We start from the raw sequence: 27,430 nt of genomic DNA, 5'->3' as shown, positions 1-27,430 counted from the left end.
TAATATTTCCAATAAAAATATAACAATGAAATATCTATTAAACAGCAATCTATATAAATAACTACGTAGTATGAATAGTTAATCGTCTCGAAACAGATGTTCAAATGTAGTCAACAATACACGTCACCTATATCATACAATATATTTAGAGATACATATCGATACAATTTAAAATTTACGATAATAAAATGTTATGATATATGTATCTAATAAATTATCGCTCGGTTAATATAAATTTTTTTTATTAGTCCTCTTCAGTGAATTGATTATATTTCATGTATCCGAGCGAAGCATATATATTTTCATATATTTAAAATACGTTTTTGATTTTCCGATAAGATATAATATATATGAGAATAATTAAATCAATTAGACAAGTTTCATTAATCCTCGTGAATAGAAACATTATGAGAAATCAAATGTGTTCATATTTTTGATTATTTTATATAAATTTTCCTAATCTCTCCTAATCAAAATTTTTATGGAAGAATAATGTAAAAACCTTAATACATTATTGCAGATTCAAAGTTTTACATAATAATATCTGCAATTTAATATTCGCAAATTATTATTATTATCTTAAGATTCAGATAAGAATTTCACTCACCATTACGATGCGACGGTGGAGTTGTAGAAGACATCAATCTGTAAAATACAAATATATCTAAATTATATAAAGCATTGTTTAAAATAAGTAAATATAATAAACATAATAAAAAGATTATAAATTTAAATTTTTAATGTGTAAACAATACTAATAAAATAAAAATATTTTATTATTATAATATTTATCATTAAATAGTTTAGAATTTTGAACAAGAGATCTCTGTTTACAAAATTTTATTTTGCACGCCATATATTATACAATGATATAAATTATACAATATGAAGTTAAGCGCACAATTAATTTTATAAATTACGGACAATAAATTACCAAAATTATAAGTTGCTCGCACGATTAGTCTGTCGTCGATATCTCCTAAATTTTTTTTCCTGTTTTGTTTGTCTTTTCCTGCCTGTCTTCCTCGAGACACTCACATGACACTTATTTACACAATACAATAGTTATGATAATTAGAAAATACAATAGTTATGATAATTAGTTACGCCAAAGATGTCAGCCGAAGATGAAGATTGTCCGACGTTTTACAACGTATTTTTTTAACCGCATATATTACGCATTTTATTTTATATACGAGGTGAACATTACAATTTTACCTAAATATAACACTGAAAAATCGTATGAACGAATTTACACGGTATCTCCAATGAATAATACATGTACGAATTATATAGTATTTTACTATCTCACATTATGTAATAATTAATTTGACAAATATAAAGAATATAGAATAACTCGCGAAAATTTATTTTATAGTAGTTAAATATTTCGTCTTGTTAAATATTTTATCTTTCAACAGCTTTTTATCGTTACACGGCGCTCACCTTGCGACGAATGGTATATAATTGTTTACATACCTTGTCATTCGGCTGGGAGGGGGAACGTAGCGCCTCGCGTCGCTCCGTTTATTATTATCTCTCAAAGTATGATCGCGACAAGTACTAAGTGATATCGAACGACCGTTGCCTATAAATATTTGAAGGTTATAACCAGTGAATATTCTTTCGCGATTACGTGTCTTATAATCAATTTAATATAAAATAAAATGAGTATCGTGTGTGATTAAAATGTGCGCCGAAAGTATGCTACAAAGTAGATTGTCGATCGTTATTAATGATATTTCTGCGAGTGAGTGTGTGAGTGCCATGTGAAGAGACAGCAAGGGATAAGCAAAGGATAAGAAGAGAAGGAAGAGACGCACGGGGAGATGTCGAGCGACGGCGAGCGACCATGGGGTGAGTGATTTTATTAATTTATATTTTCTTATTTGCGAAATTAATTGCTTGTCCTTATCTGAGTAGTGATTTATTAGTTTACATCATGTAGAAAATACACAAACTAAAATATTGAAGATTTCTCCCATCTTAAAATATTTATAATTAATAATTTATATATATATATATATATATATATATATATATTTCATAAAATAAATTTGTATAAAGATTATAAAATATATATCCAGATTAGTTAAAGAGAGAAATATTCAAAATAATTAATATCTTTAAAAATAATGATTATATATAATTAAATTTTTATTCCCTTTAATAATACATGCTACGTGAGGATATATTTCCATTTTTAATATTAATTTTTTATTAATTGGTAGAAGCATTTAATAATTTCGAAATATCCAATTAATGGTCGTGGAAAGAGTAATATGCACACGCCACTGCATATGCTTATCAACAAGTTATTTATGTGACGAATTTTTTATTTCCATCACGCGTGATGACTTAAAATTATTATTATTATATCGTGAATTGCGGATACGTGCCTTGCCTATAGTGTTGCGAAATAAGACTGCGCGACATATGATGAAGGTCTTTAAACGCTGCAGATCGTAACGAAGCGCCGCAAATGGCGATAGATTAAATTAAGATTACAAAATGAGCCAATTATAAATTAATTGCATGCAGTAGCGCTACGGTAGCTCGATATGGGCTTTAATATCCGATTATGTCTTAACAATATATCGAAGATGCGATCTCTCGTCAATTCCCCGTTTTTCGATATGATTAATATCTTCGCGGACAGAAATGCCAGTCAATGATTTTCCTGTCTATTTTTTGTCGAGATTGAAGATAATATCGACACTGTCATAAAAATAAATCTAAGTATGACACATAGGTTTTCTTGGCATAATTGCTTTAAAAATTACTGCTTAACGTTTTATTAATTATATTATATTATATTCTTATTAATTATACATTTTTGTATATTTATATAATCATAAAAATAATTAATTTAAAAAATTAATGGCATTTATACATATTTTTCAAGAATAGCACATTTAAATTTATGTGCATATATTTGGCAAAATTTCTATATAATATTCCTATATAATATTTTAATGTAATCGGAGAAAGATAAAAAAATAGCACGAAATACTTTTCATAGAAATACATATGAGTCAAGACAGGAGAATCCTATGATACTCTACCGAAACATTGTTCGTGCATTACGGTTTCCCTTGAATCTCCTGTTCATAGTATTATCATGGACGTGTCCTACCCATAAGTGCAAACTCTCCATGCGGAAGGACTGAGAGGTTTTTGTGATGCAAGCTAGCACCAAAAGTAACGTAGAGTTTCTGAGGTAGTAATTACTTGCTAGCCGACGACAAGAGAGTTTGCAGTTGCGGCGAACTATAATAATTACGAGATGGCACTGTTACTTCCGTCTAGTTTAGTCGCAATATTTTTTTGTAGGTGATAATCATTATATACACAGTTCGCGTTTGTATTCGCCAATGATGCGTGTACGTTTATGTGTGTCGGAAAAAAAATAAAAAAGATTTATTACCAATTAAAAGTGGCAAAGATGGCAAATAGGAGCCGAAACGCGATGATCAGAAAGCGAGAAAAAAATGTCTACTTTTAATATATTACAAAATATTTAATTTTGTTAAACAGTATATATTAAGTATGCAATTAGTATATTTAATAGGATATTTAATTAGTATATTTTATAATACATTAAAAATAAAAATTTACTTTGAATCCCCTTCTTTTCCTTTTATTTAAGATTTATTTATTTCACTAAAAGTACAAAAAATATCTCGGGTCATAAGCGACAATACGTACAGGAAAACAAGTATATCGATTTGAAGCAAACATATAAATTTCTGATATTTGTTATAAATAATTGCAATGTCATTTAGAGTGCGAAACTTGAATGATTAATTTCTTATATTCAGCATGAAATTAATCACTGTGGCGCATAATTTACTCCAGAATTTCATTGGACGTGAAACGCTGATAACCGTTTAACGTTTTGACGCTATCGTGTCATTGAAATACCTTTTATCGTATAAAGACTTGTGACCAGTGATATTCAGGATTTTCATAAACATTCGTTAATATCTTTTTCCGTTTTGTGTGTAAAAATACTAAAAATTTCCCCAATTAATCAAGTTTAATTACAAACATTCCTCTTGTCTAATCTTAAAAAAAAACCGCTAAATCATTGGCTTTAGTGTCTCAAGAGCACATAAAAAAATTTCGCGCAGTTATATTTCTCCTTAATTTTAATGTCAATTTATACCTCAATGAGTTACATAAAATATAAATGCTTAGATAACAATAAAAAATATAGCCATAATATTTATCTATAAACAAAACTCTATAATGTATAAAATTATAGAAAAATATAGAAAAATACAGAATATTTTTTGTAAGCCATTCTCTCCGTCTTAAATCCACCTTAAACAATTTATAATTCGTGACAAAATTCAAGATATAATTTTACTTATAATTTTATGTGTCACATGTCTTAATGCATATTTTAATATACATATTTTATATATTTTACTTATTCAAATGTTTTCTTATACGACACGAAACAATACAAATGGAAACCTTGCCCGAATTTTGTCGCAAATTATAGTGGTCTATAGGCGATGGTATAAGAAAATATACCAATAGAGCAGGCTATTATCTAGAAGAAGTCTGTATACTTAAACGCGCATACACTTTTTAGCTACAGACACGCTCCTCTTTACAGCAGGGTATAGTGGTGCAGACGGCGCTAATGTTCGCCGTTACTCACGATTCTCATTTGCAAGATTGCCTATACATCTCGCGGCATCCTATCACGACCTATCACGTTCTTCTATACAGGTTGATTCGTGTATAGGTAACATAACGGGTGTACCAAAATTTTGATTTGAACTTTTTCTTTGTAACAAATCTGTCAAAAATATGATGTCTATTAAAATATTTCTATAAAGCTCTAGTAAATTATTCAGATGCGAATACACATAAATATAAATGTATATTTTATAATTAATTTGGGTTAAGATTTATCACTATATACCTAGTTTATATTTAATTTATAGCAAACGAGAGCATATATATAATCGTAAATAATTGTTTAAAAGTTACAGAATTTGTGTCGTTTTTTTTTCTCGTAAATACGTAGACACATAATGTAGTTTTAACGCGAATGCGATCATCTTCGTTTCGAAAACAAATTCGAAGGTAAGAAACATTGAGAAAAAAATGCATTTTCACGGTAATATTAATCAGATGGGATACCTGACCTTGCGTATATTAGGCAATTTGCTTCATCCCTCTGATAAGTTTGGTGAGATACAATACATTGTCATAAAAACATCATTGTAAAAAAGTCAACAGCATCCGCTAAAATTGCCGTAAAAAAGTCGAGGTTATATTTCGTGGCGGGTAGCTACGTTGGTGCGATAAAAAACCGTTCAAGGGAGAACAATGCAAGTAGAAAACGTTGCGTAAAAGCCCTTTTGTGGATTTTTTTAGCCTTCGCTTGCAGGAACAATGTTTCTTTGATTATTTAAGTCTATAATAACTCTTGGCGTGATTTTTTCGAATCTGAGAATTGTTTTTTTTTTTATTCTTTTAACCTTCGATCTTTGACTTTCTTGTAAATTACGATATTGTCACACCTGTTCCACTAAGCATTCAAATGTAAAGAAATTTTATTAGATTTTATTTAGATAGGAATTTTTCTAAATTGGAAATGTAGTTTCCAATGTAATCATTCATCTTTTATATTATTTCTTAATCTTATAATCTTACAAAAAATGTAGAAAAATTATATAAAATTATATAAAAAGTTATACGTGTATATAAGGAGAATTAATTAAAGTTATAGAATTATTAATTAGTTATAGAAATTTCTATTTAGCGATAATACATATAATTATTCAATTTTTTCTTAAATTTATAGCGATAAAACTGCGTAGTGAAATAAATAAAAAGAAATAAATTGAATATACATTATTATTGTAATACATTTTTTGTAAGAATATAGATTAAGAAATAATTTAAAAGATCCTTTAAAGTATTTTTTCGATTTGTGAATATATTTGAATGCAAAATATATTTTCTGTCTTGAAAATAAGAACTTGTAGATAAATATGACTTTTATTTCTTTTTTTTTTTGTAAACCGACGCTATGAGACGGTAAAAAAACGATATTACAATAATATCATAATATAAGTATAAGAGGATATCTACCATTTATAGTCGATTGTCTCATAATTAGCCCGCTGTCTCATAATAAAGTAGTTTCTTGCAAAATGGTTGCGCTAAATCAGTAAAGTAACACATAAGAACTGATGCTAGCTAATTAATAATAAATTCCAGCAAACATATTTTTCAAATAACAAACAAATACATAGAAAATATATAAAGGAGATATATCCCTTTCTCGTTGATGTAGTAGTTATAGCCTTGACTAGTAACTCGGCTTATTTTAACATATGATTACCTGGGAGTCTGCGAAAAAATCAGATGTTCGCGAGTACAATCATCGATTTAGAAAAGCGCTCATTAGCTACGATTAATTATCGTACGAATAATTTCGATGCTATTTAAAATTTGCATTGATGAGATAAAGCTTGGATAGGCGCACGCGCGATAAATACCGGTAACATTAGATACATCGATTCGACATGTACGTATGTTAAGTATTACACTAGTCTTCCGTATGTACGCGAGTTATTTAAATGCTAAAGTTTCGAACGTCCACGATGTAAATGAGAGACGGAATCCTTGCGCATAATTTTGTTACTGATTATAGTTAAGTTTCGCGCGTTATGAATTTATATACACCCTGTGCAACGTTTGAATTATTCAGAACTTATTTTACTTTTAAACCGCTGCGTGCGTAGAGAAAAGAAAAGTCAACATGCACAGCACAAAACTCGTATCTTTTTATCGCGCACATTATTGTAAATTCGATTGCTTCGTTCTCGGTGTTTACATGTGCATTAATACGATTTCTTTTAAACTCAAAGTCCACCAATTATATATTATAAACGTAGGTGTAGATACTTGGAGGATACAAACATCATAAATTAAAACCACGGCACTAAAAATCACGATTTCTCCTTAAGATTTCGACCGAAGGAAAAAAAACGAGGACATTTCCAAAGATGTTAACTAGTCGCGAGAGCTGTAAAAAGAAGGCGAGGCTTGTCGCCGGCTGATAAACCGGTAGGCTAGATCTGCATCATTTATGAATCACGTGGCTGAGATTTTCGTTTGCGTTTAACGCAGAGGAGCATTTATCGCCTCGAGATGGAGGCGCACGCGGCTGGCACGGACTCCTCGCCGGAAGCCCCTAGGAGAGAGGGTTGCCTCTAACGTAAGATAAAACCTCTCTAGTCGTATCGCGCGCCGTACGATCGCCCTCCCGCGTATACGTATACTTGTACACTTGCCGTGTGTCGTGTGTACCCTTTTGCCGTGTCCGCGAGCTATACGTGCACAGAGACATGCACGCTATACTTGGGCAGGGTTGCATTGCCCATTGGTTGCTGCAGCTATGGCCTATTTCGCTCGAGAGTACGACCCATTCGCCGTGAAAGGGTCGTCCGTTTCGACCTCTCCGGGCTAAGCATTCTTTCCGTGCTTCCTGCAACACGAGGATTTCCGCAAAGAGCTATTTACCAGAGATGATCCGTAAAACGCGACCTATTCGCACCGCGCGAGGCGAAATGATAAAGCTTCGCTCTCTCTCTCTCCCTTTCTTTTTCGTCAAATAAGATTTATGTTAATAAAGCCGCCTCTCTTTTGAAGCGGGACGTTTTTTTTTATCATCCGGGAGAAGGGGATGTGTTTCGTCTAATTAGGGGGATCTGTTGTATCAATTACGGCACTAGGCGTTACGCGAAGCGCAAAGTACATGGTACGAATATACATTATGCCGCTGATAGATAATATTAATATAGAGAAAAACGTAAAAATGTGATCCCGTAAAATGTATACCGCTCGTGAGATAATTTACCTTCCGGCGAACATGTAAGTCTTTCAATTATACGCTAATTGGAACGTACAGATGACTACATTATGCAAATTGTATATTCTAAAAAATTTACATGTGATGTAATTATGCCGTACAAGCACTACACTTAATTTGTACTGCGGATGAAGCGGCTCGCTATTAATACGAAATTATAAAATTATATCATCGTCTCGTTAATGCCGAAAGAGATCAGATAGCCTAACGTGTCGAAGCGCCATTAAATTGAAATTTTTTTGTCAGCTCTTTTCTTTCCGAGAAATGTAAAATAAATGTCGCGCTCTAAATGATATTAAAATATCTCATGGATAGCCAATTTTCCTAAAAAAATATTTGCAAGTATTCTTTTCTAATTTTGGTGAACTTGCAATATTTTTAAATAAGAGATATGCATTTTTTCTCAATATTCATTTATATATATTAAAACAAATTGAAATTGTCTTGAAACTATAAATTGATATTTAATTAAATAAATATCATCGAAAATGAGGTATACGTAAAACTGTTTTAAAATAATTGTTTTAACTGAGTATCGCGTATATGACTTGAAATGCTCTTTGTTTAAAACGTTTTTTTTAAATATATATATGTCACAATTTAGATGACGTTTCCATGGAATCAGATTTATACGGTCGAGCTTATAAAAAATGCATGTCTCTTAATCCTCGAATCATTCTACAACATATTCGAAAACAATGAAGATCCGAGATGGCGGACACGCTTGCCAACGTTTTTCTACTTCGGTATAGACCGTGATGAGCGTATAACGAGGTTGCGTATATATTGCAACGCTACGCTTTATTTTCAACCGTATACGCCCACGTTGTCGTACATGTGACTCGCCGCAGTTTATGCGAGACATTATCCCGACATTACCTGGCCGCAGCATCCCGCACTACATCGGGAAAACCTACGAACCGACGCGGAATTGCTCTGTTTATCGGGATAATGGAAAATGATCGATCATCCTGATATATCAATCTGCTCGCGATTCCAGTTAATTAATCAGATATCCGTGAAATTAACGGAGAGCGTTTCGGGAGATCTCGTTGTGGGCACCGGTTTAAACATCCTGACATTTACAAATGTTTACGTTCCTTTCTGAATAATTCACTCACAATGAGATGTATATTTTACATAAATTTTATCTAAAAGTATATACGTTCGCTCGCATAATTCTTTTGTTGTTGTTGTTTTGCGCAAAATAAATGCGCGACATGAAAAAAGTAAATCTTTTTTATATTATATTTTTATTGCAGCGTGTGCGCGTAGTTTTTCATAAATTGCGCAGCAATGACGTTTCTCGTAGCGTATAGCGTAAATCGCGAATTTTTTCCGATTTCACATTCCACATTATTTTATCTGACAAGAGGGAAACATTTTTCCCAGCAAATTTAAATATATACATATAAATTTCTCTCTTACATTGTCAAATTTAAATACATATGTTATACATACATAATTCTCTCTCCATTCGTCATTGGTACGTTGCATTGCGCTTGAATAAATTGGAGACGATTGAACCAATTTCAATGTAAATTAGTAGGGTTTCGATATATTCATGCCGAATTCAAGCATGATCGATATTCGAAAGCGACACGTGATGAATATCTCTCCCCGCGGAAGAGAGAGGGACAGTTTCCGACATAAATCTTCCATGGTACGGTTTGAAAATTGTATACCTTGGAAATATTCGAGTGTTTTGCGCTACACTACCTCAACATAATGAAAGAAATAATGAAAGAAGATTATATATATGTTCCGAGTCACCCGGTACAGAGCGTGCTCGTTGTATAGTTTTAGCCGTAGTTTCAAAAAGGATGGATACATCAAGAAGGAAGGGGGAGGAAGGGAAGGGGAGATGGAAGTTGGCGCGATTCAAAGTCGTAGGTTGAGGGGAAAGAACGAAATCCATAGCAGTGGCGAGAGGGATCCCGGTGCACGTTGGTGGTGCGGAGGGAGGGCAGGGAAGAGCGACGAAAGAGGAAGCGAGAGAGAGCGAGGTAAAGTAAAGGACAACGGCGAGAAAAAGAGCGAGAGAGAAGGGTGGGTTGAAACGGCAGTGAAGTCGTTGGACGGGGAGAAGGGAAAGCGAAGAGGGAGGTGGCAGCGGACGGCAGTAGCGATGGTAGTTGAGGCGCATGAGCACCACTTTTATTGATTCCGTAACTGCCGCCATGACTGCCGTGGCGCTTCGTTGGAGGGTTGGGGGGGTTGGCTGGGACGATGTCGGGGTGGGTCGGTTTGCGCCGGTAGCGGAATGAGGATGAGGGGGGAATGGGGGATGCGATGGGGTGGCGGGGGCTCCGAGGGTGAGGCTGATGGGGTGGAAACTCTACGGAGATAAAAAGGAACGAGGGTTGGTGCCGTGCCGGAACCGGCGGCGGCGGCGATGGAAAGGGGTGGAAAAGAAGGGTTTAGACGGGAGGAATATCAATATATCTTATTGCGTACAAACATACAGCCGAAGTGGGAATAAACTTGAGATTCTTCGTGATACTTGCGTAAAATAAAGACGACGGCGCGATATGTTGTATGCTTGTATGGACATTACATATTTGATTCGCATCAACTTTTCAAATGGAATTGCAGGATGACGCGATATTTTTTACAACGCGGTATCGACATCGCGAAAGATAAGAAATAAATTCGCACATTTTGAAATCTTTATATTTCCCGTTAGATTACTTAACATAAAATAAATATCGAAGGATTAGTTGATAGAAGTTACAAGAAAGTTTAGTTACAAGAAAGATTAAAATTAATTGATAAAATTAATTGATAGTTTCTATATGCGTTTTATTTAAAAAACGCATTTAACTTGAGTAAAAACTTGATTAAAAAAACGCATTTAACTTGAGTAAAAACTTTGAACGACATCAGAGTGCATCAGAGTATGTAATTGCGACACACGAATATATGATACATTTGCTTATGTATACTCTAATTCGGCTTTACAACGATAAATTCTACTTTATGTACCGGAGGAGTCGACGTTCGCGGATTGGCTGGAAGAGGGACCAGCTTCCGGACGAATGCGGGTGTAGAACGCCGATTAGAAGGGGTAGGCAGCGATGCGTGGAGATAATTAAGCCGCCTGATCTATGGCCGTTTCACGAATTCGCTCGTTATCTCCTCGGTACCTCGGTGTCCCCTCGGTGTATTTAGTTCAGTTTCGGATATACGGTGGATCCGTAAGCCAGAACCGATGGCATTTCGCGTCCCTCTTGCCCGGTAGCGGCCATAGACCGGGAGAGCGCAGAACCCAGAGGTCGACGTTCAACAGTCCACGGCTTTCCGTCTCCATCCCCGATCCTTTTTGGGATTCTCTATCCCTCTCAGACGTCTCCTCGCATCTCTCCCTGTCTCTCGCCCATTCTCTCTGACCCTTCCTCTATCCCATCCTTCTATTCCTCCTCTTCCTCTCGCGTCCAACTTCCCTCTTTCGACTGCTTTATTGTCTGGAGTCGCTCCATCGAGGGTGCATCCCATTCCCGTTTTTAATTGAGACATAAATAAGGTTTGTTTGGCTTTGCCATTCGACCAGTTAGCTATCCCTGGGAATTGGGATTGAGACTCTGCCAATAAAACTCGTTCTGCATAATGGCCGCGTTAAATTTTGCCTTCATGAAGATATGTTGGGAGCATTTTTTTTTACCGAACAGGACACACAGGTACAAGTCTAGTTAAATCAATGTAAGCATCTAATGAAATTCATTTTCTCTCTCCGCATATATCCGTATAGAGTTCTCCCAAAGTTTATAATTAATTAATTCATATACGCATGTGCGTTCGCAAATTATTTTTAATATATTATTGATTATAAATGAATAAAAAATAAAATATATAACATATATATATATATTAATATAAAAGATAATATATATAAATGTGTAAAAATTGAACGAGATAAATAAGAGAAGAACGACAAGATAAAAATAATAAATGTATAAAAGAATAAATTAAGCTTTTGTTTCACATTATCTAGTTAAGCAAGTGTGACACCCTTATTTTAATCACGATTTCATATCTTACGTATTCACAAGAAGGAGATATCCCGTTGCTTCTCGAATCTATGTAATCGTTTTTACTGAGATATCGAGGAGAGGAGATAGAGTTATTGTCACGTGCATCCTGGACAAAGTAAAAGATGCAGCTGGACCAATCCGGTTCGCCAGACCTCTGGAAGGTCTGGTAGACGTAGGCGAGAGGCCAGCAGCAAGACGCCGAGGAAACTAATGTGCTCGTGCCGTAGAATCCTTCGCTACTAAGATCGTAATTCTCGTTGCCAGGTATCTCGTGAAACTTACGAGGAGCCTTTGTACGCGGGCGGCGGACGCCCCTACACGGTACAAGTTAATCCCACACGAGCCGACATGTATATGAATACCCTCCAGCCCGACAATAATTCCTCCATGTATAGTTGTGATCCGCTCGCGCGATGCGTGCAGCTAGTTTTAACTCACGCGTATCGAAAGCCTTATGCGTTATTCTTCACTTTGCTTTCAGCTCCTTTTCTTCTCATCACTTTGTTGCAATCTTTATTAATATAGGCGTATATATATATGCGATAGATTTAGCACGCTTCGTTAATTTGATGCTTTTAATTGACACATTATTCTTGCATAAGATTATATATTATATATGTGCATGAATATAATTATTGTTTTTTTTTGCTATCTACATCGCTTCTCTTTTTGATTAGATAATTCTGTCATTTAACCATTGGGCTTGTTGAGTCTCTCCTCCACTTCTCTTTTCGTATATCGCATTGCCTTGTACACTCGACCCTATCTATTGTTCCAACAGCTTCACATGTTTACTTCCCCTTCTCCTCTCTCCCTAAACCTTCTTCCGTAGATGGCTAGGTAGAGGTAGAGAGCAGGGCTTGAAAAAACAGCGAGTTGAAAAAATGGTAGCGGTTGGCCGTGTGTAAAGCAACACATACCATACATCACCCCCGGTTTAATCTTGCCTCTCATTTATGCTACTGCGAAACGGCCGAACCCGACGGTCATGGAACCCTGTGAATGCCGACCACTGCGGCTCGTGGCGATTTCGCTGACGTATCTCGACCATCCGCTCCCCCTTTTGTCTCGTCGGTTCGCGAGGATGTAAATGTCATTGGCGCCATAGTGTCGCGCGAGGATCCGAAAGCTCGGATTAAAGTCGCTCGATATACGACTGCGAAAATATCCGAGAAGCTATACAATGAAATAATCAATTATTGATGACCGAAGGGAGGTTTAATTTGCACATATTACCGGAGGATGAATTACATATCGCGGGAATAATAGTCATATAAATTATGGAATGGCGTATTCGTATCCTTAATGGTTGCTTAATATGGATACACTGAAGTAATTAGCCGTAAGTGCTTTGGTTAATTATGAACTAACTCTGGCGAGACAATCAAAGTACCATATAATTGCTTGATTGCTTATTAAGAAAAATAAATATAAAGAAAATAAATATAAAGAATATAAATAAAAAAATAAATATAAAGAATATAAAAATATTTCTATAAATATATAAATATAAAAAAATTTCTTCTCGAAAAATTAAAAGATGGATATTAACATTCTCATCATTCCTTTCTTATCATATATTTGATTCAAATATTTTCGATTAAGATATATCGCTAGAAATAAATCATTGTCATTGTTATTGCGAAACATTTTGAAATACAAATGTTTTCAAGTCGCGTTAAGAATTATCATAATTTTCTACGGTTCAATCTCTCTCTCTCTCATCGAGAAATATCGAACGAATGGGGGGAAGCGCAATCCCAATGACAGATACATTTCGCGTTATATTTCCAAAGGAGGACACTCTCGCATGTTGAAGACATGAGTTATTATCCGATATATGCGTTGCCAACCATGCACAGGATTCTAATCTCGCTTTCCCGCCTCTATCCGCCTTGTTCCACCTCCTTCTTCCAGTTCGAAGCCAGGCAAACTGCTTCGCTCTCTGCCCCGCCATCTCCGCGGGGAGCATCTTCCGCTAATGAAACGCCGGTGAGCTACCGCCGCCTCGTGCCGCCAGCTTTTGCCATAGAGAACCTGGCTGGAATCACCCTCGCGACTTACTAATACCAGTCTTCTAAATCCCTCGCTTCTGCAGAAGGGTGGGTTATATTGAAACTCCTTCAATTTGACTCACGAAACTTTAAATAACGGACCCTCCATATCGATGATGTACGAATCATTACGTTTGCTTGTATTTTTTTTTATAGCAGAATATAACGCGTCGCATAAATATGCTTAACTCGATCGAAACGATCTGTACAAAATGCATATAAAAAGATATTACAAGATATCATTTTTTTATTTATTATTTTATATTCGAAGAACGCAAATGCGTTGCAAGTCTTATTTGAAAAAAAAAAGATGACAATAATAACAATAATAAGCTCTCTAAATAGATGGCATATTAATGAAATCTGTGTGACTAATAATACGCGCCGTATCTCACGGTAGGTATTTCCTTGAAAAAGCGTGCTGAGAGAAACGGAGAAGTACGGAGCGTAATGGCGAGCGAGAACGAGAGAGCGGTAAAGGAAACACAGTTTGTGGAAGCACGGAGACAGTAAATATATACGGAATAGCTCGGGGGTAGCTATATGCAGGACGGTAACGCGGTAAGATGGGCCTCTGCATTGCCAGCATGATTGCCTCTATGGCACATCGAGGCAATCCCCGCGGCTACGTGCCCGACATACATCCGCTTCCATCTTACTTTCTTTCTACCTTTTTTTTCCCCTCTTCCTTCTTCTCCTCGACTTCCTCCTCTCTCTGGCATCTTTCATTTCGTTCGTGGTTTTTGCCCCGCGGAGGGTCTTAGATATGCAGACAGCGCCTATGCAGCTGGGCATTGCGTATTCAAATGACAGATTAAATGTTTTGCTACTACATCACGCTTAATTGGACGAGCTGGACGCGTGCCGATGCCGGAATGATGCTGTTCAGGAAACGAGAGATTTATCTCGCTGTCAGATGGAGAAATTTCGGAAGGGTTTTTTAATTATGAGAGTCGTGTGAAAATTTTAAAGACGAATTCGCTTATATCGGACCGACGCCTTTCCCTCTGTTGTGATTTAATAAGCTATATAAAATAATATCGCATTTAATATCGTTAGGAAATGAACGAGATCTCGAAGTATCATGTGCGAAATTTCAGTTTACTATCGAATATAACTCATCTCTCGCGAAACCATCCACATCACTTAAGTGCGTTGGAAGCTGGCGAAATTCGCTTCCCCTCGTAATGAAGATCTAGTTGCGTATTTAGGTACGAGTAAAGCTTTCTTAGTCGTAACTCTGATATACAACCGTCTTTGGTCGTTCTCCCTCATTGTGCCCTCGACAGGAAGATGCAGGTACGCCATTATACGGGAAGTCATTATTCTTGTCATTAATCTTCTCGGTTTATCGTTAGGGCGATCCGAAATGAATCGGATGTCGAGGAATCTTTGGGAAAAAAAATGCAGATAGAAAGACAATCGACGAATTGACGTGTACGGCGCGCGATGACAGTGACGTAGTGTCGTAGCGTATTATAACGCAAGTGTTGATGAGAGGCAGGTACATTCGTGACCGTGGCTAGGATGTTACCCCGGTAGTCCCTCAGTGGCTCGTTAAGGCATTTGCATTTCATTTCGACCCTCTCTCTCCTACCTCCGGGATCTCATCCTTCCGTCCTTCCGCGCAACACAGCCCCTCTTTTCGCGTATAAATATTAATGCAACATCCCGCTCTCTCGGGAGGTTTTTGTTCCTCTTCTGCCCTGAAGAGCCGCGCCCTCCTTCTACCGAGCACTTTGAATGCTGATGCGCCACGAAGGCTCCGCGTCTCTCAGTCTCTTTCGCTTATTTCTTTCTTTCTCTCTCTTCTACTCTCCACGAACAACTGCGTATACATTTACGTTCCGCAATGAAATATGATTTATGAATGTTTCCCAACATATAGAACTCGCGCGATTGCGGAGAAAAGATGAAGACGAACGTCTTCCGCTTTGCCAGCCTCCCGCAACAACATCAAGACTAAACGGCTCTTTACAAATGGAGAACGTGATTTGGAAAGACGAGCTTTTCCTTACTTCACTGATTTATAAAAATTACAAGGCTAAATTAAATCGCGCGAAGAGATTTAGGAAACGTCAATAATTTTGATTTGTTCCATTTGATTAAAATGCTTTAGGTTAATTGTGGTTTTTTATAGCGGCCTTAAATTTATTTTAAGATTATTTTTGTTTATATATATTTTTTTCGTTACTTTATTTTATGAATGAAATTATCCTACAAGTGTGATTTTATAGACATTAAAAAGAAAAGAATATTGATGAAATTTCGAGTCGCGTATCTTATGAATTTCTATACATTTAATTACATTTCTAAGAGTATTAATAAGATGGAAATTTTTATCGCAATACGTATAAGTGCATTTCTCCGAAAAATCATTCAATTATTAATACCAGGAATAAAACAATAAATATTTCCTTCTTTCTATTATAATCATGTTAGAGAATGATTATCTTAATCAATTTCCCGTTTTAGATTTCGCGTGCGTGCCAAGCGATCACATCGATCGCGTAAAGTCTTATTAAACTACCCTCTATTCTCCAGAACTAATTAAGATGTAGTTGTATTACAGTTGCACAACGATTGCCCGATACAAATTTACATCTGGTATTTAAATGGTACACACACACATGTACACATTATTTAAAGCTCCTGTGCTCATTACGCGTCGGTGGCCCGCGGGACAAAGGAGTAAAATACGATAGATAAACGTTTATTATCTGCAATTTCACCCGTGGGATATCGCCGTGGATGAAGGAGGGCCATGCGAGAGGGGTAGAAAGCTTTTAACACGACTATTATACGGATCACGTGGTGATTGGGTTCGTTGTTGCGCTGTACCATTTCACTTGGCCGATCGTCTAACTCGCCGGTCGATTCTTTGAATTGCCTCTCCCGGCAAAGTTAGGTGAGCCTACCTCCACACAAATCCAAGTCCAACTCCGCAGCTTTCATTATAAATTCACCTCCGCACGCTGCTGGTTCCTCGCTACCACGGTACGTAGAATCCCCTCGACCCTCGAGCTTTCCACTTGTATTAATGAGAACCATTATATCATTGGGCGTTCTCAAGAGATCCGGCTGCAGGGCGGCTGAGAGAATAAGGGAAATACACCGAATGTATTCTTCAATTTGGAAATTATTTTTCGTCTCTGACATCGAATAAGATTCATATATCGAATAAGACAGTCTTCGTTTTATCGATGAATAAATGATACGTCTGATTCTGAATGTGAAAGATGAAAATTTCTTTTCCAAAAACGCCATTTAAAAAAAATTGTTATTCTTTATAAATACAAATTTAATGTATCAATTAAAATTTGAATCAATTGAATTAAAACCAAAACAGAAAAGTGAAAGTATAATTATTATTGACGTGTAGACTTGCAATTTTTCAAGCGCAAGTTAAATTTTCGATATATTATTGTCAAAAATATCCGTGGAAAAGAATGGAAACTACATGAATTCTACCAATATATAACGTGTAAGAGTCGAGTAGTCGGCGCAGCGCGTTGAATTAAAGGCCGAAAGCTAATTTAGTCCGTGCTTTCTACGCTTTTCCAAATTGAAACGACTCAAAATCATCTAATCCGGCCGATCGTTCCAAACGGAAGTGCTCTCTCGCAGATTGTTCGATGAATCAATGGAAACTCGCGGTAACGTTTACCGGGATTGGATTACTTCGCCGTAATACATATTCCTCCGTAAGTTGCGAGTCGAGCCAGGTCCGAGTTAAGGAAACTTTGCATCTGTGCTTTTCAATTTGGTGCGTTGCCAGGAGGAAGATGGGTTGGGCGCGGAATAAACGAGAATCCGCATCGTAAGGTACTTTAATATCTCGGTAGATGTGATTTAGACGTTTTTACAGGGTCTCCTGGCAGTCGCTTATATATAAGGAAGATGGAATACCCTTTCTCCCTTTCTCCTCCCTCTCCCTCTCTCTCGGCGAGGGTGTCGAAACTCGTGAGTTCGGATTCGAATTCGGTTGCGGCGCCGGATGTGCGTAACGACGTCTTACATACTCTCCATCCGCGTGCCCCGCGCTTGTTATTTTTCTACCACCCAGTAGTAGTAGTAGTAGTAGTAGTAGTTCAACGATGTGAAGTCCGCCCTGAGCATCGAACACGTGTTCCACCTCCACTAATCTACCCCGACCATGCCATCCAAAAGCGTTGGAGATGTGGTCCCAGATGCTCTTACACAGCCGTCGGTCGAGAGGAGATCTCTTGTCTTCTAGACACTGACGCAAAGTTGGCACGAACCAGAGGCAAATAGTGACGTATAATTTACATGTATGCCGTGCCACGTGGATGCTGTATGAACATACAGAATTCGCGGAATGCGATTCGCAAATCGTAATGTCACTTCAATTCTCGACGCAATAACGACTGCTCGCGATTTCACATCAACATTTTCCAATGACGTTGGGCTCTTATGATGTGCGAAGTACAATAAAAGTGCAAAGTATTGCGTTGAATTAACTCTCAATGTACGCGAATGCTCGCCAAGTGATATGGTACCGCGAGTTTCGATATTAATCTTACGATGTATCGCGAATAGCCAATTGCCCGACGGCGAAAGTATAGTTTCATGCTTGATATTACCATTCGTCAAAGACGAATGAATTCGATTATATCGCGCTGCTAAAATCAAATGAGACATTTAATTCAGCAGCGATATCTCTCGTAAGGGATCTGCATAAATCTGTTTCAGGAGGCATAATATGTGTCTTAAAAATATGCGTTGTTTTCAAGTGCGAATGCAGAGTAAAATATTTTTCAAGAATTATTCATCACGAGATAAAGATCGTCTTCATCAAAAATTAATCAAAAATTTCGCGCGATAAGAATTGAAGGTAAAAAATTTTAATTTTAACAACTTCCTGTGGGAGAGAAGCTTTACGCGAAACGCAACATGACAGCTTTATCATTTATTTACTTTACATATAAATCGAGATTGAGAACGTGAAGTAACTAGTGATAAGGAGAGGTAGTTGAATTTGCCATTACGCGAGACAAATGTTCTAATTTGTAAATCTCTAACATGAGTCGCTATGTATTGCTAAGCAAGTAATCGCAATCAAATTCGCCAGGAATAAATGGCTTCATTTAGATGAAGCTGCTCGATAGGTGACCGAGCTTACGATAGGCTGTATATCGGGGCGAGAAATGCTTTCTAGTGGAGTAGCGCGGTGTTTATCGGACCGTATCCTCTACCTGATTCGCTTGCTTAGATCCAGAGGTTACTCGTAATCTCCCGAACTAGCTCGACCATCGACAATCGTTCGTTTCAACACACTCCCATCCCCATGGAAATTTTATCGAATGACTCGTCTCTCGCAACATAGTCGGTTTTAATTTATGCTAAGCGATATTCGCGACGTTTCGGTATACTTGCCAGCTGTGATTCGCTACTGAATATTCATTGCCGATTGAATCAATTATCACGAACTTACTCCCGTAAAATGACTCGTAAAACGTCACTTTTTAACGGCACAAGAAATTTTATTATCGCGAAACTAATTACTATGGCTGACAATTTTATTTGCCGAACGTTTAATTAAGAGACATATCTCAGCCGTGGAAATGATAGCCGTTTAATGATTTAAGTTCGTTTTATAGGTATACATTGCAAGTACAAGTTTTAGAACACTTTGAATATTAATATAAAAAATATTACAAATAAAAGCCTGTTTTAAATATGCAAACAATTAGAGCGACAAGAATTTTGAAATTAAAAGGTAAAGATAATGTCGAAGCAATTTTATGTAATTCTTGTACATTTATCTTTTAATTACCACCTCTCTTTTTTCTCTTGTATTTTAATACTTTATATGTAAAATTATTAAAAGAATCAACTTATTAAAAAAACTGAGTTATTAATAGTCTTAAAAAGATTATGATTCTACTTGAAAACTTTAATTGAGTGTATGACTTTTTTAATGAAAGAAAAATTTTCAATATGTTTGTCACTTTAATTTGTTACACACTTAAGCTTGTAGACATTTTTTGTTGTAATATATTTTATTGTTCATGTTATAATTATGGATCCTGTTAATGATATGCATAATTCATACTCTACAGTTGGAAAGTCCAGTTTGTACCTCGTAAAATTATACGGATATCAGCAAATCCACATAAAAGACGCCGCTTACCAGGCGTTTTGAATGACCCGGATAATTAATTGGCTTTGCTTTTTGCGAATAGACTAAAGGTCATAAAATCAGCTTCATTAGGATACACATTGAATACCGATCGAGCTCATTAAATTCCTGCTGGAATTCACAACAAAATTCTTCAATACAAGAAAACGTGGCGCGTATCGCGTTTCAATATTAATTTAACGAAATTAAAATGCCATTAAATTATACATATATTTTAAAAAGAAATATATGTTTAAAAACATGAAATTTGCAAAATATATTCGTATATCATATTATTCATGAAATAAAAGCTTTTTATTAAAAAGTGTTTTACAAATATTGTAGCTTTTATTTCCGCTTGAAAACTTTTTCATTTAAAAACGATTATATTTGGGCATTAATATATTAAAATTAATTTTAAATAACTAAATATTAAATAAAATAAATATATATAATTTTAAATAAATATTAAATAAAATAAATATATATAATTTTAAATAAATATTAAATAAAATAAATAATGTAAATAAATACTAAAATAAATTTTAATAAAGATATAAATACATGATGAATTATGACTTTATACTCTAGAGATAAAAATATATTATTTAAGTAAATCATGATCGTGCTAGAAAATATTATACATGACAATTATTAAATGAAACGTCGTACAAGTGATAAAAATTAAGAACCGTAGCAGCACGAGGGACTCTACATCATGAAATCCGCGATGTGCTTCGACGGTTTGCAATCAAGAACAAGATAATGATCGGCCACATTATTGGCATACCAGACAAAATGGCTTCCGTTCTCTAGATTATTACAGTCGGAATCTCATCATGGCAATAGGGAAGCGATTTCTTCTGGGAAAAATGAGGGATCGGATCATAAACGACGCAAATGACTCCCTTGGGGCTTCTTAGGGATGAACTTCCGTTTTTGAGAAAGTCAGTTTACCTCATTGAATTCTATCGTACTTTCTACGCACGTCTAATATGATCGATATAATCGATCAAATTTTCGCATTCGTTATCTTCCAAAATTCATCGCAACTCTGCCATTGTACGAGCGTTTTTATACGTCTTGAACGTTTTAGGGGAAGTTCCGATGAAAGACCGCATGATTACGAAAGGTATGTAAACAAGGGATCGAACCCAGACGGGAAATAGTACGTCGGCATTGGAGCGAATTCCCATGCGGTAGTAAGATATTGGTTTTCATCCTGCTCGTTCCGGTGCTCGTAACGTTTGATAAAAATGCGTGTTACGCGTTCCAGGCGAGACCCGCCTCGGACTGAAAGGGCGCCCGGGGAGCCGTACACGAAGAGATCACGAAAATTTTCCCTCCGCCTAGTCTCACACCAGGTATTTGCGCATAAGAGGGTGACGACCAGACCTATGCCTATAAATACCTATACGCAATGATATCGTCTCTCCACCGGCAGATTTTTCAGATACTCGGTGAACTGATAAAATCCAGGATGTTTTTACGATTATCACATCATTTAGACGACTTTCTAATCGCTCTGTACAGAAAAATTACTCGGAGAAGATGAAACTTGCGCTTAAATTTTATAAAATGTTTATATAAAACGTATTAATTGTAGCTTTTCTCTCTCTATTAAATTATCTTTATTCGACTTGCGAACATCTCCTCTAACAAACAGCAATGGAAAAGTGAGTTTTCCACTGCGGATATATAACATTTCCAACGTAGTTGCACGTAAGCCCGTACCAACGCCGGGATTTAAACTCAAGCGTGGAAAGCTTATACAAAGCTCCAAATTTATTGGATGGAAATCCTCTCGGCATGAGCGTGCAAGTTCCCTACAGCAAAGTTGCTCGGTAGGATTAACACTTTCCTATCTCCTCCTCAATGCGCCGCTATTCCCGGTAAACTCTTCTGTTTCTACGGCCTTCCGTTGTTTTACTGTATAACTGTTAATAAGCACATATATGAATACATATGACTTTGCAGATAGCATCATTTTTCAAACTTGCATAATTTTAACTAGCTCTTCTTTTATTCAATCTACATTATAATAAAGGATTCTCTCACGTTATGAAAGTTTCGATGAACAGAAAAGAGAGATAAAAGGATCCGAGAAAATTTTTTTTAAATATTTAACATTTTTATCAATAATTTTTCCAGCCTTTAAAACTAATAATAAACATTTCTCTTCATTCTTTTTTAATTCGTATCTTGTTTTAGATGGCGATAAGCTCTTCATCATACGACTTCGTCATACGACTTTATCATACGACTTTTGAGCTTAACCTTTATCGGTGAGAAGAGAACAAGATCGCGAAACTAGGAACAGTGCCCGAGCAACGACAGGCCAATATCACGTGTAGTTCTAGAGTGCAACTCGATGAACTGATGCAATATTATGGTGCAACCATCGTGTACTCAGCAGGAGTTAGGTCTCAATCTCTTCAGCTTCGCCATCAGCTGACAACGTTCGATGTACAAAACAGAACTTAAAAGGTACTTCTTGTTGCTCCTTGACTCTATTTGTCTTTTAACGCAACAATCTCTATTAATTTTCGCGCAAGAATTTTAAGATATCTTAAAATTATTTCAAAATTCTACGTATATCAAAATTTTTGTTATAACAATTATAAAAGAGCATTCGATTTGCAGAATTAATGTATTTTTGCAAACGTCATTGATCACATATTTTGTATTTCATTCTATATTTATGTCTCGATTTGACGAAATCTGCATTACGATCACAGAATATAACGAAAGAATAAATAAGATATATAATGCTCGGTACTCGGCAGATACAATTATCGTTATAATCGTATTTTGCGAAAAGCTTGCACAACCAGCACGTACTGTAGACTACCCCCTCGCTTTCTGCTTCAACATCCATTCAAACACACAGTCGGCGAAAACTTTCCTGGCGGGATTTGGGAAGCGAGGCGAAAACGCGAGCTTTTCTGCCAAGAAAATACGGTTCCGAGGGGGTTCCCAGGGCAACGGCAGCATCTCCCAGAGGATATCAGACGAAAGGCGAAAGAGATATTTCGCGCGAGGAATATTTCTCCGAGAATGTTTCAGAAAAGATTTCGCGACATCTCGCGTAAAGTTGCACACATTATAATCATTTCTAGAAAATAAGGGCCGTATATTTCATAGAGACTTTGCGATAGCAAGAAAAAGATTATGAAATTCACCGTCCTCTCGAAAAAGATAAGTTCAGAAGTGAAAGATCCCGAGGAAAAAGCTAGGAGGATCTAGAAGGCCCGGAGGGATAACTGGATGGTTGGAGATAATGGGAATTTTGAAATTGGATTATCAATCTTCGGGCTTCTCTTGACCTCGGGCTTTTAGAATTGCTTCTTTTCATATCCGGTATTAAGATTCAGGATGAGTTTTCTTCGGTTCTACGTTACGTTGTCTTCCAAGTTAGAAAAATACTAGTAAAAAAAAAACAATTGCCAATTCTTCTCTTCTCTCTCATCTCACTTCTCGAGTATAATGAATAATCTTGAAAGTGTCGATGGCACGTTTTAGTCGCAAAACAAAGTTATCATAAAAAAGCTAATGTAATGAGCCTGAAATGACTCAGCGTTTACCCGGGACGGTTAATTCCGGCGAATAATATCTTCTATCAGTTATAAGCGAGATTGTACATCAGACCACCTACCTGCCCTCTCCTTTTCCGAAGAAAAAAGGAACGGCGTGACATTTATGGAGTTAACATTTCTAAAACTCGCCCGTGTCCTCGTACGACGGTAGAGAGAAAGAAAGAGAGAGAGAGAGAGAGAGAGAGGGAGGCGGAGGGGCGGAGAAGTGGGCAAGAGAAACGCAGAAGCAAAAAAGATAGAAGCGCCGGAGCGAGTCGGGTGGACGGGGATAATGGCAGTCTTGGAATTGCATTATCAATCTTCGGTCCCCTTGGCCCCTCGGCACTACCGCCTCGCCCTACGGGCACTACGCTCGACTCCATTCCATTCCATTCCACCCCTTTTCCACCCCTGGACTACCCTGGAAACTCTCGCGGTACCGTACCCCTCTTCTCTCGCGCCGGGGAAAACCCCCGTCAAACACGGCGCTTCCCAAGCTACCGTTGCCGCGCAAGCCCTGTCCCCACTTTCTTGGCGCATGACGCTCCATTCCCTTAGATGTATATGCATGGTATCCTCCCTTCCAGACTACCACCCTCCTCCTCCACCCCGGGATTCACCTCTCGGCGAACATTTGTATTGCATTTTGTATAATATCCATGCGTTCTCATGCCGAAAGAAATTATTTTGATGAGCAGCAGGGCTCGTTTTAACGTACTGTCTATGATGTAGACATTTAGAAACTTTTTAAAGAACGTCTCGCGTATTATCAAATGCCAAAAAAAAACACGCATTTTAGACTCATTGCAGAGATACGCGGTCATCTAAATTGCTACTTTTTAAATTTGCAAAGATATTTAGCTGTGAATTTTACCTCATATATCATACATTTTTTTATCATAATTTCTAATGCATTACTTTTGAATCTCCGATTAAATTTTTCAAATGCCGATATGAAATATACCCAATTGGATTTTATTTTTTCATGGCGTATCAAGATCTCGAGATGCATATATTATTATATAATATTTCGCCTCGATTAAAGTCGAAAATCGATCCGAATACTGGCTGACGAATTGAGGAGAGATCAGTTCAGAACGCGCGATTTGATCGAGGAGATCGCAAAGCTAGATAAGATCTCTCTTTTTTTTCTAGAGACAGCAGTCAACCTTATTGGCACCTTCATCCGAGGATGAAGACGAAATGAAGATGGGCGAAAGGATGGACGAACGGCAGAGGGAAAGAGCGCCCTTCCCTTATCCGTTCACAAAATGCCGCGGCCGAGCTACGAAGTCGATAGCGTATCGCTTTCCACGGACCCAAAGGTTACCGAATCGTTCTGAGACTATCTTAATGGCAGGATAGATCGTTTGATACTATGGCCGAGTCGTAAAGGCTATTGCTCTGCCCTCCATCCCTCCTTTCTCCTTTCGTCCCCGCCGACTCCTTCCGCAGCTGAGAAAGCTGGCTTAGCGCCACCCGGATGCCTCAACCCCTCGTACCTCTATACGCACCTCGTTCGTAACCCTCAGAAATGTCGACGTAGAGCACCGGTATACTCGATCCAATCCCATTCAGTAGGGCATAATTAATTATTCCATCGATATCTCGAATTATTCCCTAAATCCGAATAATGTGGACGCGTACTAAGGTAATAACTCGCGAAAATGCTACTTTATTATTTTATATATATACGAACTATATATTATTTTCTGTCCCGTGATATAAGATACATCCCGTGTTTTTTTTACGACAAATAATTTATAGCAATAATAAGCGATCTCTTTACGCTCCATTTTCCGGAATAAATTATATAAATTATAAAATGTGAATTTTTTATATAATATTGTAGGGGTTTAACAGATTATTATTATATATATAACGGTCATGCGAAAGTTTGACAAGGAGAGAAAACTATCTCCTATTGTAATTATTTAATATTTCCTTTCTACCTTCTGCGCTCTGACATTTATATGTATATTCGGAACAATGCGACCAGCATGTAACTTAATTAAGGTAACGACGCAAACCCGACCGCGGGTTTGTGGCTACCGTTTCTCTATATCCGGCCCGCGTAATATTATCTAGTCTGTTCTCTTGTTCCCTTCGCAACTCGTGAAACGCCGTAATGCCAGCTCGGAATTGTTGTCTGTTATGTACATTTACTGCGTTTTATCTTAGATCCGTTCCGGTCGAAAGCGCGAAAAGCAGCTCACATTTACATGCCAAATCAATCATTTCTCGAATTGAAAAGAATGAGAATTTCTCGGAATTTTTATATTTTTTTCTACTGTCTAATAGATTGAATTTTTAAATTTAAAATATCCGTACTGTATATCTTTGAATATTGGTTTTTCGTTTCTTCTCTTAAATTATTTTATTTTAAAATATCATATATAAAATCGTAAAATAATAAAGGGCACTCTTGATATTTTCGTAAAGAATCTTTACAAAAATAATGGAAATGCAGATTTAATTACACGTAATTATAATCATTTCAAGCATCAATTATTAAAAACATAGTAATAAATTTAATCTGCGAATATAAATCACACATTTTATGCATATAATTAATAAAAAATTTAATATATAAGAGATAATAAATATGTTAATATTAAAAGCATTTATTGACAATATATCAAAAAGCCTATATAAAATCTGCTATTATATATTTTACCTTTTCTTTACTTATAGTAGCAGTTTCGCATTAAGTTTCGCATTAATAAAGAGCAAACCATAGGAGACATTAAAATATCAGAAGAGGCGATAGGTAGCTCGAATAGAATAGTTGGCATAACAGTCTATTTAAAATAACGATTCGTAAATAAGATTTATGGACAATCATCGTGCTATTTAGCCGGTGTCCTTTCTTTTTACAAATCTGACGGAGAGAACATGAATGTTGACGGGCGCCGACGACGGTGCTCTCTCTCTTTCTCTCCTTCTCTCTCTCTATCTTAGCCCGCCCCTGTCATTCAAAAAGGTGTCAACGGCAATAGCTTTTACGAGATACTTATTAATTGTTACTGCGCTTTTACGACGGCATAAAAGCACGGGCTACGACCATTTGAGTGGGCATAGTGCTGTAAGGGGGAATCCTCCGATGGATTATTACCTCCGACGAGATTGTACGGTATACAGTTACACATATACTCGAACGCGTGCCGGTTTTTCTTCGCCGATTCGACGACAGGTTCAGGTGAAGACCCATAAAAATAAATCCATGAACAATAAATAAAATTGTCGATCATGTTGTGTGAAACTTATTAAAATATGACAGATTATATGACATGTATTTCAAATGTATGTATATTCGATGATCTCCTTTTTAAAACGTAATATATCAATGACTGAGAGCCTTTTGTATTTTTCATGGAAAAATATGATTCTAAGGAAAAGTTTCTACTATTTTAAGAAAATTCAAACAGATATTTTTAAAATGTACATACTATATACATTATTACGTGTTTATCTAAAACTGTTTAATTTCCATTACTATCAAATATAATTTGATATTTTCTAGAACCTTATACATAACTCGCAAATATGTTACATATTTTTAATTTTAAATTTTATTAATTCTATGCATCTCTCTCATAGATCTTACACGAGCATCTGGCCTTGCGCTATAGTACGTCGTGCTGCATCCTACGCAGGGGTCAGTATCGAAGCTGTGTGGCACGTTTTTGACATCGCTGGTTAAACATAAGCTTTGTACATAAATT

General features: G+C 36.5%; 1 long non-coding RNA gene across 1 annotated transcript; it reads left to right on the top strand.

Annotated features, from left to right (window-relative positions):
* Window positions 1-1,573: 1,573 nt before the first annotated feature.
* On the top strand, window positions 1,574-27,430 carry LOC105252406. The gene is made up of 4 exons (XR_889302.3): window positions 1,574-1,857; window positions 22,342-22,617; window positions 24,861-25,030; window positions 27,306-27,430. It is a non-coding gene; the product is annotated as an uncharacterized LOC105252406 (long non-coding RNA).

This window comes from Camponotus floridanus, unplaced genomic scaffold, assembly GCF_003227725.1.
Source record: "Camponotus floridanus strain SB8 unplaced genomic scaffold, Cflo_v7.5 scaffold31, whole genome shotgun sequence".
In the NCBI taxonomy this organism is placed as follows: domain Eukaryota; kingdom Metazoa; phylum Arthropoda; class Insecta; order Hymenoptera; family Formicidae; genus Camponotus; species Camponotus floridanus.
This window is presented reverse-complemented; position numbering and strand designations above follow the sequence as displayed.